We start from the raw sequence: 16,408 nt of genomic DNA, 5'->3' as shown, positions 1-16,408 counted from the left end.
TTTACCAACTTTTAGCGCCTTGTACCGGACAAATGGCTGTCGGGCCAATATAGCAAGTATGCAGATATTAACCCCCTTATTCATAAGCGTATACTAAAGTTACGATGCAGCTAATAATCGACGATTATTAGCGGCATCGTAACTTTAGTATACGTTTATGAATAAGGGGGTAAAAGTACATACTAACACTATATTATGGGACATTTTATGCATGAGAAAATAAGTAAGTTCTGGCAGCTCTAGGATCCTGGACTATAACGAAAAATGTATGTTCATAATTAATTAAGGGTAAATAGAAGTTCATATAATAGTGAAAGCTAGGTAGATATTAAAAAAGAAATTAATCATTCTTGCCCCTCAACAGTTGACAACAAATATCCCTTTCTGACAATTCTGACCCGATAACGCATGATAAAACTAACATTACTTTAGTCTGAAGGCTGCCTTTACGTTATTTACATTAATAACACGCAATTATTTAAGAGTAAAAGCGTATATTAAGGCGATAATCTTCTAAGCATAGGGATTACTTGAGATCACCTTGTTCTGCGTTTAGTTCAATTGGAACAAGGTTGAAAATTTTCAGTCTATGCAACAGTACTTGTATCATAGCCTGACTGTTTAGTTGCACGGCTTGGCAATTATCCTCTGTCGCTGAGAATTAACAAAGAAGTTAATTGCCGCATCTACATTTTTACTTAGGCTTAGCGAGAAATATGAGCCAATCATAGTGAAGGCAACAAAGTATTTATGTATTGATTGTGTATTTAACTATATTTTTATATGATTGTACAGGTTGACATATGTCTATTAAATACCGCGTCAGGAACAATTTCTTTAACTTAGTCATAACTTCCCGGGAAATTACTCGTATTTGTAAGGCCTAACCAAAAAGACTGGAAGATGAAGGGCGACGCCCGTCTATATAGAATTATATTATAACAAACAAAATGCCTGTTGCGTCGAGCTGTAAAGCGCAACGATTCTGTCAGTGGGTATACTGCGTGAAATTTAGGATGACGGGTATTTTTATGAAATGAAAACGAACATTTCAGTACATAGTTTTTCTTAGAAGAAATTCTTTGACATGGCGCCTGGCCTTTGTAAGACATAATTTTCTTAGTTATTTGAACTTATTAGATTAAATCTGAAAGGTACTAATTCCAGACCAAATAAAAATAATTGTACTGAAGCGTTTTTTCTTAAAAAAATAATCGAAACGATGAAAAAATTATAGCTCCTGCAAAAGTGTAATAGCAAGCAAAGCGTAAAATGATTTAAACTTGAATACCACAAATAAAATGGCTCATATTATAAATAATAATAATAAATTGTTTTTTATAGAATTTATCAATAATCGTGGGGTCATAGCGTAATAAAGTACACCCGCCATTCTGACAGTCAGTACTTTATTACTGTCTGTACTGTGTGTTGTGTCGGTGTACTTTATTACTGTTTTTTGATGATAACTTTTAAGTACCGTGAGGTAAAAATTTTTTAAGGAGGTAATAAATAGTACAAATTAGGTACAAAAACATGCTAAGCTTTTTTTCGTTTTTATTTAGGTACACCCGCCATCCTGACCCTCTCTATAGTACGGTCGTAGAGTAAATATAAAAAAATAACAACGACCAACTGTCCGTTTATTTGATGTACATTACTTATTAGACGAAATAAACTAAAGACAATTAATTTAGCTCAATACCTCTACATTAATACCTATAGGTGAGAGTGAGAGTAATAGTGAGCTTACACGTTATTTGGCGATATACCGTTATTGAAGGCTATGATGAGTTTCAGTTTGCATTTGCTTAAGTACCTTTTTCTTAGTATATTTTAAGCAGTTTAGTTAATAATAAAAAAAGGTAATAAACGATCATCAAGCTGGCCTTTAATAATAAAATTATCATGATTTTCACTAAACTACAGTTGGTTATTAACTCGGTACGTCGCCTACACATACCCACCGATGACATCCACCCACTGTTCTTTTTTTTTTGGTATTTCATTATTTTTCTCTTCAATTGGAGGAAGATTTGTTTCCATATCCCAGGTCTTTTGGCCAGATGAATATAGAAATATCTTTTTGTCTTTATTGTTCGAGAGCTAGAAATTTTCGGAAAATACTACATGTGTTCATAATCGCAGCTTTTAATAGGAAGATATACGTGAGTGGGTGATTATCAAGAGTATCATATTCATTTATTGCACTCATGTACTATGTCTAGGACTTATTACCTACTATACTTTACTTGTTCATAGTTTAATGAACAAAATCATTTCAAAATGACTGCAGTTTCCTAAAAATATGTGTATTTTAATCTTTATAGCAATCTAAATGTTTTTCGCTAGGGTATATTTTTATCTTTAGAGATGCAAAGTCTACGATTGCAAGTAAGTCTTAAGGAAAAATCATACCATACCATACGCCATACCCATACGTTTAAATATTACTTTAATTAGGTACCTACTGGCTAAGCAAATTTGCCTACTCGTATTTGTTTAACTCGGGTGAAAGGTACTATTTTAATCCCTTGGTACCTTTCACCCGATACTACATTAGCTCCAGGGGTTACTATACTAATAGCTCCAGGTAAGCCTCTTGTGACGGAAGGGTAACTACAGAACTCTACACTGAGCATGGCCCGAACGCACTTGGCTGGTTATATTTTTTAATATTGATTCCCCTTTTCACCCATTAGACGATGATTTCTGGGATAAAGACTATCCTATGTCCTTCTACGGGACTCAAACTCAATAACAAATTTCAGCTTAATGGGCTTAGCGGTTTAAGCGTGAAGAGGTAACAGACAGACAGACAGGCACAATTTCACATTTATAATATGTATATTATTACTATGGATTAATTGCCATTAGTGTTAGTACGCCAAATTTGCACCGACCGTAGCATTTGATGTGCTAATTTAGTGTAGACGATCTCTATTTCAATTACAAGGCCTTTGTCAATCCTGAAGGGCTAAGATTGTCGACTCTTTGTCATTTGTCACAATACCTGTCACGTTTTAACAAGTATGTAAACGCGAAAGTGACAGGCATAGTGACAAGTAATAAATATGGAACCATGTTGCCACTGCTCGATTGTTCATTAAACCTAAGTTTCAATATACCTATGTATATTCCGTACAAGTATTTTCATCACACTTGCTCGTAAACGGTGTTATTGTATACCAGCATACTGAAATTTAATGATAATAACCTATATTATGCCCACGGGCGTGAAAGTTTATTTTTCATATTTTTAAATTATTTCACTAATTTTTACGAACCAAGTAGATATAAATTACTTTAACTTTTTTTTTAATACTGGCGTTTATAATATGTTTAAGAGCCCTTAATCCTTGGAGCGTTCTCCGATTTCACGAAATAACGCTCGACAGATGGCGTTGGCGCTCGGTACGCGAGCGCCGGCAACGCGACGCGCGTTTCAATGCAGACTAGAATAATCTTGATAGTTTTCAATATAATTTCAAGCAACATTAATTTTAGTGTCATATGATATCATTTGGGCACTCTTTATTTTATTGTATATGCACAGTAGTTTTTTTTTTTATGTACACTACTACTAAGTGTACAGACTACAGAGTGTACTATAACCCTTGCTCTTTATTCTGTCTCTTTCACACCAATGGAAAATGAAGAAGTTACTAAATGACTGCAGGTATAAATAAAGTATATTAGTGCGATAGAGAGACAGATAGTGTTTCGTTGTCGTATCGTAAACGATTGGCACGTTGGCCACACACTTGCTTAGTGCCTAGCCAAAATACCAATCGTTTGCGTATATTAGTGCGATAGAGAGAGAGTAGTGTTTCGTTGTCGTATCGTAAACGATTGGCATGTTGGCTACGCACCCATGATACCTAGCCAAGAAGCCAATCGATTGCGCATATTAGTGCGATAGAGAGACAGATAGTGTTTCCTTGTCGTATCGTAAACGTTTGGCATGTTGGCTACGCACCCATGCTGCCCAGCCAAGATGCCAATCGTTTGTGCATATTAGTACGAGAGAGAGACAGATAGTGTTTCGTTGTCGTATCGATTGGCATGGTGGCTACGCACCCATGCTGCGTAGTCAAGATGCCAATCGTTTGCGCACATTAGTGCTATAGAGTTTCAGTGTTATTTGAAATCACGTTAGGGTTTGTATTATTATTTTTGACCCGAATGAAGTCCATCCAGGTTCTTATGATGGAGTCAGGAGTTGGTCACCAGAACTCCTAATCTACTCATTATAATTCCATCGTGCTTGGGCTCAAAAGATTTGCCCTGACGAACACCATCGATCTAGATGAGGTCCAGGGTCTCATGACGGAGTCAGGAGTTGGTCACCAGAACTCCCCAGAACTCCTAATCTACTCATCATAACTCCATCGAGTTTGGGCTCAATAGATTTACCCTGATGAGCACCATCAATCTAGATGAAGTCCAGGGTCTCATGATGGAGTCAGGAGTAGGTCACTAGAACTCCTAATCTACTCATTATAATTCCATCGTATTCGAGCTCAATAGATTTGCCCTGACGAGTACCATCGATCTAAATGAAGTCCAGGGTCTCATGATGGAGTCAGGAGTTGGTCACCATAATTCCTAATCTACTCATCATAACTCCATCGTGTTTGGGCTCAATAGATTTGCCCTCACGAGCACCATCAATCTAGATGATGTTCAGGGTCTCATGATGGAGTCAGGAGTTGGTCACTAGAACTCCTAATCTACTCATTATAATTCCAACGTGTTTGGGCTCAAAAGATTTGCCCTGACGAGTACCATCGATCTAGATGAAGTCCAGAGTCTCATGATGGAGTCAGGAGTTGGTCACCAGAACTCGTAATCTATTTATCATAACTCCATCGTGTTTGGGCTCAATAGATTTACTCCGACAAGCACCATCAAATTACCATTATGATGAATAGATTAGGAGTTCTGGTGACCAACTACTGAGTCCATCATGAGACCCTCGACTTAATCTAGATCGATGGTACTCGTCAGGGCAAATCTTTTGAGCCCAAACACGATGGAGTTATGATGAATAGACTAGGAGTTCTGGTGATCAACTCCTGAGTCCATCATGAGACCCTGGACCTGATCTAGATTGATGGTGCTCGTCAGGGCAACTCTATTGAGCCCATACACGATGGAGTTATGATGAGTAGATTAGGAGTTCTGGTGACCAACTCCTGACTCCATCATGAGACCCTGGACCTTATCTAGATCGATGGTGCTCGTCAGGGCAAATCTTTTGAGCCCAAACACGTTGGAATTATAATGAGTAGATTAGGAGTTCTAGTGACCAACTCCTGACTCCATCATGAGACCCTGGACTTTATCTAGATTGATGATGCTCGTCAGGGCAAATCTATTGAGCCCAAACACGATGAGGTTATGATGAGTAGTTTAGGAGTTCTGGTGACCAACTCCTGACTCCATCATGAGACCCTGGACCTCATCTAGATCGATGGTGTTCATCAGGGCAAATCTATTGAGCCCAAACACGATGGAGTTATGATGAGTAGATTAGGAGTTCTGGTGACCAACTCCTGACTCCATCATGAGACCCTGGACCTCATCTAGATCGATGGTGCTCATCAGGGCAAATCTTTTGAGCCCAAACACGTTGGAATTATAATGAGTAGATTAGGAGTTCTAGTGACCAACTCCTGACTCCATCATGAGACCCTGGACTTTATCTAGATTGATGATGCTCGTCAGGGCAAATCTATTGAGCCCGAACACGATGAGGTTATGATGAGTAGATTAGGAGTTCTGGTGACCAACTCCTGACTCCATCATTAGACCCTGGGCCTCATCTAGATCGATGGTGTTCATCAGGGCAAATCTATTGAGCCCAAACACGATGGAGTTATGATTAGTAGATTAGGAGTTCTGGTAACCAGCTCCTGACTCCATCATGAGACCCTGGACCTCATCTAGATTGATGGTGCTCGTCAGGGCAACTCTATTGAAGCCAAACACGATGGAGTTATGATGAGTAGATTAGGAGTTCTGGTGACCAGCTCCTGACTCCATCATGAGACCCTGGACCTCATCTAGATTGAAGGTGCTCGTCAGGGCAACTCTATTGAGCCCAAACACGATGGAGTTATGATGAGTAGAGTAGGAGTTCTGGTGACCAACTCCTGACTCCATCATGAGACCCTGGACCTCATCTAGATCGATGGTGCTCATCAGGGCAAATCTTTTGAGCCCAAACACGTTAGAATTATAATGAGTAGATTAGGAGTTCTAGTGACCAACTCCTGACTCCATCATGAGATCCTGGACTTTATCTAGATTGATGATGCTCGTCAGGGCAAATCTATTGAGCCCGAACACGATGAGGTTATGATGAGTAGTTTAGGAGTTCTGGTGACCAACTCCTGACTCCATCATGAGACCCTGGGCCTCATCTAGATCGATGGTGTTCATCAGGGCAAATCTATTGAGCCCAAACACGATGGAGTTATGATGAGTTGATTAGGAGTTCTGGTGACCAGCTCCTGACTCCATCATGAGACCCTGGACCTCATCTAGATTGATGGTGCTCGTCAGGGCAGCTCTATTGAACCCAAACACGATGGAGTTATGATGAGTAGATTAGGAGTTCTGGTGACCAGCTCCTGACTCCATCATGAGACCCTGGACCTCATCTAGATCGATGGTGTTCGTCAGGGCAAATCTTTTGAGCCCAAACACGATGGGATTATAATTAGTAGATTAGGAGTTCTGGTGACCAACTCCTGACTCCATCATGAGAACTAGAACTTCATCCGGGTCAAAAATAATAATGCAAACCCTAACGTAATTTCAAGTGAAAATGCGTTTTTCAGAAAATCACAGCCAAATAACACTAGACCTTACTCATAGTGTTGTGTTCCTGCCGGTGAGTAAGGTTGCCAGAGCTCAACGAGGGGCGGGAGGGGGTTAGGGTCGGCAACGCGCATGTAACTCCCCTGGAGTTGCAGGCGTACATATGCGGGCCGTATGCTTGTTTGCCACCGACTTAGTATTAAAAAAAAGTAACACTGAAAATCCATCAATAAGCGAGTCTGTTAGGCATACTGTAAAAAATGAACTTTTATTAAGATTTTCTAATCGCAGTATATAGCACTTCTCGGAACTCCGTAGCTGATTACGATCGCAACGAATGCCTGACAATCGAGCACAGGTCCGTCCTCTAAGCGCGCTCCGCGCGGACTGAGAGCGGGGCGTCGCTGCTGCGTGATTTATACGTGTTTTAAAAAAATATAAATTTACGGCAATGTAGGTCCCATAGTTACGATTTTTTTTTTATAGGTTAACATAAAGTTACAGTTTGCTATAATATTATTTTTAAAGCAAAATATGCGTACAATTTGCGGAAATAAAATATAATAAAACCCTGTATTCGCCAAAAAAATGAAGAAAACTCGGAAGGTATTTTATCAGTTTTTTCAAATGAATCTTCGATTGTTAATCATTCCAGCCCCTCGTACGAGATATGTTGAATCAAATTGTAGTCATTCATGTTCCAAATGATTCTTGTTTATAGCAAAATTGAGAACCGAAACGCCACATCTCACTGCAAAATTTGGAAAAGACTCCCAAAAAACCTCATTAAAAAAGAGGTTTAAAACAGAAAATGAAAATTTGAACTGTTGGAGCCCCTAGTTTAGGAAACGATTATTTAAGTACGTTATCAGTTTTTGAATAAATACTAATAGTTACGTCGTAATCTTGAATAAAAAAGGAAGCATTTTACAAAATACGCTCGTCTGTAGGAATAAGGACTCTTAAATACTTTTTTACACGTTTTTCAATCGTGGTTGAATGCCGAATAGATCTTATCTTCGATGCCTAACCCGTCAAAAATGACAATATGGCGCACGAATGTTTGAGACGTCGCCGTATTCAAGAATTACGGCCCGATTTGAAGAATGAGATACGATAGCGATAAGTACTGCAGTGGCAGCATTGTTCAATTTTTATCACTTGTCACTATGCCCGTCACTTTCGCACTTACATACTTGTCAGAACGTGACAGACATGGTGACAAATGATAAAGAGCCGACCATCTTAGCCCTACTGGTTTAGATAAGTTCTCATTTAGATATCGTTTGATTGTCGTATAATTGACAAAGCAGCTCGAATCGGGCAACCAATGTCACTTTGACGTTAGAAACATCGTAAATAGATCTTATTGGGATCACAGCGGAATCGAAATAAACGTCAATTTTGACATGTCGTTTAGTTATCGATATTTTAAAGATCTTTCCTAGATCTTAAACGTGTCTTAATCATTCTTCGAATCGGGCCGTTATTTTGCTTTAAAGTAAGTATTTTCCTCACAAGTGTGATGAAAAACATTGTGTGTGCTACGGGCGGGGCGGTACAAGAATTACGAACTCGTGTTAATTATTGTACTTAATACACAATGTACTATTTCCTGTCGATTGAAGCTTACTTATGACTTGACAATTTGTTTCTCATGACACTCATAATGTTTATGATGATGACCATATGATGACTTTCGTTTGTAGTCTGTATGAACGTCGTTTGTATTGTCGTTGTTGGTATTTACAGAACGTTAAGGTGACATTCGGATGGCAGCTGCATGCAGTTGCATTTCTGCGGCGGCCTTACTACTACGGCATACATGCGGCCGCTATAAATTGCCAATGATAGTGACAGCGTCCGCGTCAAGGCCGCAGTTGTAATGGAGCTGCAATTGCCATCCGAACTTTACCTTTAATGTTATTTTAGACCGGTAACTCGGGGTTGTCGTTGAGATTCAAGATGGCGAAGACGTCTCGAGAATATTTTTTTGTGTTTTGCTCATTCATGTAGTTTAAAGTGTAATACTGATAGCTTATTATGCAGTGAACTATCGTGGAAGTGTGAAGCTAACGAAAAACTAATCTTGAAACGCGTTTAGCCATGTGTTAATCACCGGCAATCCATCGTCGCTTTTAGTAAAGTCCAGCTATCTCTTTACTAAAAGCAACTACCGAACAACGTCATGCTCTACGGGCACACTTAAAACTTACAACAAAACTTGACTTTGGCAAAATCATCGTAGATTTGATGGAAGCCATATTTTAAAAGAAGAAGAAGAAGACCGGTAACTCGAAGTACTTATCTATTGAGCTTTACTTATAGAGATACAGTTGCGTTCTAATTAAATGCATAGTCTACTACGACAACTACCAAAATACACTCGCGAACATTTTTGTAGAATAATTTGCGTTCCACATTCTGTAATGAATATCAAAAAACTCTAACACGCATGCAAACTTTGCTACAATGTAACTAAACTTGGACGAGACTATAGTTCGTGCCATCCACGATGGCGCGTAGATTTGTCGAATCTAAACTTTAATAATTTTAAGTTCACATCTAAATGTGACAATAACATAGTGGTGGTTATGTGGTTAAGGTTTGTAACCTGTATCAAGAACCGAACCATTTGTTTATTTCTATACAAAGATAATTACAGGTGCCATATAGGCATAATATCAGATCGTGTAGACCGAGAGGTGAACTGTTGCAATCATGAACTGTTTCCGGATTTGCAACCTACCCTTGAAAGGGTCACACAAACACATTCTACGAGCCTGTGTGCAAATATAGCTTGTATGAATATGTCTTCATAGAAACAAATAACGATTTATCAGTTAATGTTTCTTAATAAGTAAATTCTGTTATTTCGCAAATTACTATAGGACATGCCCCTCTATCTCTGTTCTAGTATTACAGATATGTTATTACACTTGATTTCTGATGATAGGCATTCTGATTATAAATATGTTCGTATAGATCACAATGTTAGAAAATTTATTTTATGCACTATAAATCTATGACTGAAAGAAAACACATAAATAAGAACAAGTATCATCATTAGAGAACAAAAAAGAATCTTTTAAACTATCTGTTGCCTACGACTTCGTTTGATTTTAATATTATCGATAACACGTAACATTGTCGTATCATAATGTCTTTCTGCGATGTTTCAAGTCCCTCACTTAAATAAAATAAGTAATTGTTGTCGATTCAAACTTCCAAGCTCCCCTAAACCCGCTTAAAGCCCGCCTTTTCAAAAAGGCTAATTTTTTTTTTGCGTTCTAATATTGTAATGGAGCGCTGATGGCCTAGCGGTAAGGGCGTGCGACTTTCAATGCGGAGGTCGCGAGTTCAAACCCCGGCTCGTACCAATAAGTTTTTCGGAGCTTATGTACGAAATATCATTTGATATGTACCAGTCGCTTTTCGGTGAAGGAAAACATCATGAGGAAACTGGACTAATCCCAATAAGGCATAGTTCACCCTGTGGGTTGGAAAGTCAGATGGCATGGCAGTCGCTTTCGTGAAAACTAGTGTCTACCCCAATTCTGGGGATTAGTTGTCAAGCGGACCCCAGGCTCCCATGAGCCGTTGTAATAACGCCGGGACAACGCGAGGAAGAAGAAGTAATATTCTCTCTTCCTACGAAATTTCAAATCTCTCACAAAAAAATCGTTTCCCATACAAACTTTCAACCCATTTTTCACCACTGAGGGATGTTTTAGGTGATGAATTTTCGAAAACGCTCAAATCACTTTTATAGTATTTTATTCAAATATATTTTTCTGAAGATTAAAATAAAACTTGAACCCCATACGAATTTTGATCCCCTTTTTACCCATAGGAGTTTGATTTTCTCAAAATCGCCTCCTATTTCGTGTACACAGTATAAATGGAGCCTTCAGTACAAATTTATTTTTTCTAGATTTTGTAGTTTCGGCTCTGCTAAGATTAGGCAGATCATAATGTTCCTGTGTTTTGACGGTAGTTACACTAAACCAATAGCTACTTAGGTAAGATAGCTTCGTTAGGTTGCTTCAGATGCCCGAGGGCAAACTGTCCAGAATCAGCGGGTAGTTAAGTTACGTGGGGCTCCGTCGATTCAGGAAACGAGAAAAAGCTTTTCACGTTTCACGATATGTCTAGCAAATTCACGATCTGCTTGATCTTACGATTGGCCGCCGACATATATTGTATAGATAGATGGCGTAGACAATTGCACAACTAAACACGACATTTCTTGTGTGTTGTGGATGTAACCGTTGTTTACGATTTTATACCTGCTTGTACTATTCTATATATGTATATGGGTCAACCAAGACAGGTCATAACACGTTTATATGATACATACAGAACCGTACGTTACTACTGGTATAGGAGGACCGTCAAACAAACACCATGAGTCAACGAACTATAAAAGTGCACTGGAATATGTGCACATGGTATACCTAAGTACTCTTGTCATATATAACTGCTTATATTATATTAAAAAACTATAAATCAATTCAGAAATTAGTCATGTCTACACTAAGGCACGAGAACCTCGTATCACCTTAAGAGGGAAGTAATACCACATGATTGTTCATACAAAAGGAGAAAACGTTTTTTCACTCCTAAATATTTTCCATTCTCCATTGTTTGACACTACAAAAAACTAGGTATATAGGTTTTTCTTTTTTGTTCCAAATTTGCAATTTTTTTTAAAGCGAAACCTGTGAACCAAGAAGATAATATTATGCTGAAGCAATCGACATCAAAATCAAAGTGATTTGTTAAGATTTAGTGGAAAACCTTTTCTCTCGAAATGGAATTTCATAGAAAAAGTACCGTTATTTCGATAGGATCGCAAAGCTATTCTTCCCTCTTAGCTAAAATTACTTAATCAATGAAGTGCGCCATAATATCTGCACATAGCGAATTGTAACATTTAAAGGCTGTTACACTACACGAATCAGCGTTCAGCGATCGACACTGGCCCAATAGTTTTCACTAAATGCGAATAAATACAGATTAGTATTCGCCGAATATCAAATAGGTATCTACTTATACGTATATTTTTCGGGCATATTTCAAGAGTGTAATCGTGTAAGCATGGAAAACTGCCTCTAACGAGAAAATGGTTTTCCTTTTGCTGGAATAATTGTTTTGTTCGTTGTAATTTTACGTTTTAAATGGTTGTTGTTTTTCAGACGACAAAAAAAGAATTTGAAACAAGGTGGTGTAGGTACAGATTTTCTTGTAATGTTTTTATGTCTTTTGTAAGTCATTTAAATTCGATATTTAAATGTTGCACCAGCACTAAAAGCAAAATTACTATTGCACATTTAATTGCTATTGAATATGCTACCTATAAAATAACTAATTGTGCTAGAATGTCTAGACTTGGCGTACCTATAGGTAATAGGTAACATTTACTTATACCTACTCATGCTTAGTAACGCAGTAAACAATTAACCACGTGCGATGCATTATTACATAATGTATCTTGGTGTAACTTCTAAAGCTGCTCTACCGCCTGCCCAACAACACATTGTAACACCATAGAATAATTCAATTAGCCAAGAGCGTTATGTTTCATTATATAATGCATGGTGGTTAGCTCAGCGTAAACGTTACGTTGCGACCTTGACTTTCACCTTAAACATTGCCGGTGCCCGTGGCCAACGCCTTCTGCACTACCGTATTGCAAAACTGTACACGCTTACTTGAACTTTAGGAAGTATACTTTTATTTATAACATTGCATCATAATTGGTGCATTATCAGCCTAGTATTCACTTACAAAAAGCTTTTAATTTTATTGACTTTGACAACGCATTTTGCTTTGCTTCTCGTACATCATTTTTAATCCACTGTATAAAATTAATATTGTTAAGCATATTTCATGAAAGAGTTTTTACGTATGTAAATATTTTGAAATGTATGGTCTTTAACGAAGTGACTACGACATACTATACTTAATCACGTTTTTATTATTATTAAAGATTTCATAAATTGGACATTATTAAGATAAACTGTGGCGTTGCCAGCTCAGTAAGAATAAATACTATGCATTAAATATAGGTACACTACACATTATTAACACTAAGCGTAAAGCCAGTTTTGAAAATACAGGTGAGTGGTATGTAGGCCGAGTTCTGTGAGGCCGAGTTTCGTTAGTTTTTTTTTTTCGTTGAAATCAAATACACGCGTATACGAATACCGCCTTAAGTACACGGACCTGTGTTCACAGCAGTGGCATCGAAGATGAATATGAACTCACTCATAACTGTTACCGAAACCTTACGTAGAGCGCTCCATAATGCCTCTTAAAGCGCAAGTTTGGCGTGTAACATTTAGACCGTGAGAGTGGTAATGCCCCGGGCGATCATTACGATTACGGTCAGAGGCCATATTTACGTACGCTTTACATTTAATCGCATTTACATACATCAAACACAGAGGTAATATGTACCTTGAAGGTTATCTTTCAGCGAGCAACGCATTCTATCTGCAAGTTTGACAATAAACTGTGTCAGTAAGATTTTGTTATATTACTATTACGTATTATATACACAGCGATACTACTTCGAATATTTTCAGCGTAAAAAATCACTTAAGTACATGCTGTTTTTTATGTATAAAAATATCATATGATTGAAATAGTGTCTGTTAAGGTGGCTTTATATGTAGAGATACAGTGAGTTATAATTAAATAGATATATTTATAACCGGTCACCCACGCAATTTAGGTAGAACAAGTTACATGAGTGACTCGTTATAAACGGGGTCGAACTTTTAGTGCCGATGACGTCAAATCACACGTGATTTTTTCAAATAGTCTTTTCGTAAACAATTACCAGTGGTTACCTCCTAGCAACCTCTTAATTAAAAGGTTCGCCACTTAACGTTAACGTCTTTGACTGACACTGCCATTCAGAAACACAATAAATTCATGTTGAGATTATTTAGTTCTATTAAAATATCTGGGAGACCGAGCTTTGCTCGGAAAACATGCATATAATAACTTAAAAATGTGCGTTTTTTCAGAGATAAGATCTAGCTAGATCGATTTGTCGCCCCCGAAAACCCCTATATAGCTAATTCCCTTGTGTAAAGGTATTAGATATATTGTATTATACACCGTATTTTTTTAAGGTTATATTCTTGAGTTGAAATTAGGCTAATTTCTCAATGACACCGGCATTCTAACTCCATTTTGTAGAAAATCAAGAATTTATTTTTATTTATTAAGGCCCTTACACTTACCTTTGCGCATGTTAACGTATTGATTTGTGTTTAGTACGAGTTCATACATTTGCTACTAAATATCGGGCTAATGATGTCCGAAATGACATTGATATGTCAAAGTTTTCTATTGTTTGGTTGATTTAAATATAATGCCAGTGTTGAAACAAAGCTATAGGTATTCAGCATTAAAATATTTAAAAAAATACGAATATTAACTACTTATGTCATTTCGTTTCCTTAAATGTACTTAGACATACGCCGAACTTCATAGCGTTTTATAGGTTAAAAAACCGTGCATTAAAGATGACCCACGCTAGCCCGGGCTGGGGCCGGGCCGGAGCTTCCGGCGCTTCGTTTTCTATGAGAAGCACCACGTAATCATCAATCAGCCGTCATAGAAAATGACGTGTCGGATGCCTCGGCCCGGGTACGGACCGGTCTAGCGTGAGTCATCCGTAATACATACATGTATTATTATGGTTACAAAGACAGTGTGTAATTTTATAGTTAGGAATGGTGGTCAATGGTGGTGTGATTACAATGAATTATTGTAGTAGTGTTGTTTTAAATTGTGTCTAGATACCCGGTCACATATATGGTTTCCGCGGATTAGGACCTTTTAACATTTGGGTTTTAATGTTCAATAAAATTGCAATCTAAGGTCCTTTTTTGTAAATCGTTGTAGATTACAGAATCTACATACAATCATTTAATAAAGCCCATTGCTACCATTTTAAATAAGTATTTAAGTTTAGCGACTACACCACTATATATACAGATATAACCTGTCATGTTGTCACTCAAATCATTGATGTTTTAAGTTTAAAACAAGGTACATTGAGTTTGTTCTGACTCATTAAGTCGTGAAAAGTAATCCAGCTCATGACCGATTGTGTAACAATTTAACACACACAAACGTACGCTGTCCTTTATCTTAATTTTGGTAAGGTGTGTTAAAAGTCGTAGCGATTTATATTTAATTACTAATGTATCTTGTCAATATGAAGTTTGTATTATTTAAGTCGGTTTTAAGGTCGTTTTGGGTAGTGCAAGAAGGCCTTGTCCATTGACATCCAAACCTATTGAAAATGTTTTGGTTTAAGCTCCATACCAAGCAACCACGACTTGGGGCTGTACAAGAAAAAAATACCCACACCTCCGCACAGGATATGAAACACGGTCGTACGCTTGTTTTTCACCATTGTTGCTATACCTACATAAAACAGTGTAGAGCAACGATTAGGCACTCTTGCCTGTAGTATGGGTCAAGGAAACCTCCTTTATTAAATTGCTTTAATTTATCTTGTTTTTTGAATAGCATTAGGTAGGTATGGCTAATGGTAATTGTTTTTGCAATTACATTAGTGCTTGGCAGTTGTTGGTATGATTTTATTTGTTTTGAAACAGTACAAAACGCCTTAAAACTGTATTTACTGTAAACACTTTAGTGACAATTGCCACTTAAGTGTTTAGATTAAATAAAAAATATAATATGTGTACTTAAAAATATATGTATATGTGGAGACCTGCAGGCAAACTGAAAATAGAGTTTTGCAGGGATTTGCCTAGATTTAAACTCTGTGTATTATCAAATAAATTAAACATAAAATTATATACGAAGTTAGTAGGACTAGTAAAGGCGTCAAGCACTCGTTGTAAAACAGTATACACACGTGGGCCGATGATTGATTGTTAGGAAACTACACTATGCCCATAAATCTAGCTACATGTAGTCTTTACCGGAGGCATTAATAGACTCGGAATTGGACTATAAATTGGCTACTGATATTCCATAAATCGCCTTGTATCGGCGGCGACGGAAATTGAAAATATGCTTTCGTGACCGGAAAGGTCCTTGTAGCTACAACCACCATTGTTTCCGACCAATAAATAGTTATGCAGATGTTATTTCTCACTAAGAACTTTTTTGTCCTCAGCGTTGTTGGAAAACGCCTTTTTGTAATTGATGTGATGTGCTTAATTATGTCGCAAATAAACTCAGTCATTTAAAATTTTAAAAGGGTAATTTGATCAGTTGTTCTTTTTTTCAGGTTTTCGTCGTAGTTTTTCATATAAATCTATCAATTCGTTTATGAAAGTAAGTAATAACAATGAATTAATAATTTATAACAGTTTTTTTGCCATCGAATTTGTAGAGTTTATTAATATCAGTCATAATGATTGCTCGCACCTCACACGTTAATAATTCGCAGATCAAAGTCGTACTCTACGACGTTGGAAACTGAAAAGACTGAAATAATCAGGCATAAAATTTAGTTAAACAATGATAGAGGCCTTTCATAATAATAATTGCAATAATCCAGTCTCATTGTCCACTCAAA

Source organism: Cydia pomonella, chromosome 1 (genome assembly GCF_033807575.1).
Source record: "Cydia pomonella isolate Wapato2018A chromosome 1, ilCydPomo1, whole genome shotgun sequence".
Lineage (NCBI taxonomy): Eukaryota > Metazoa > Arthropoda > Insecta > Lepidoptera > Tortricidae > Cydia > Cydia pomonella.
This window is presented reverse-complemented; position numbering follows the sequence as displayed.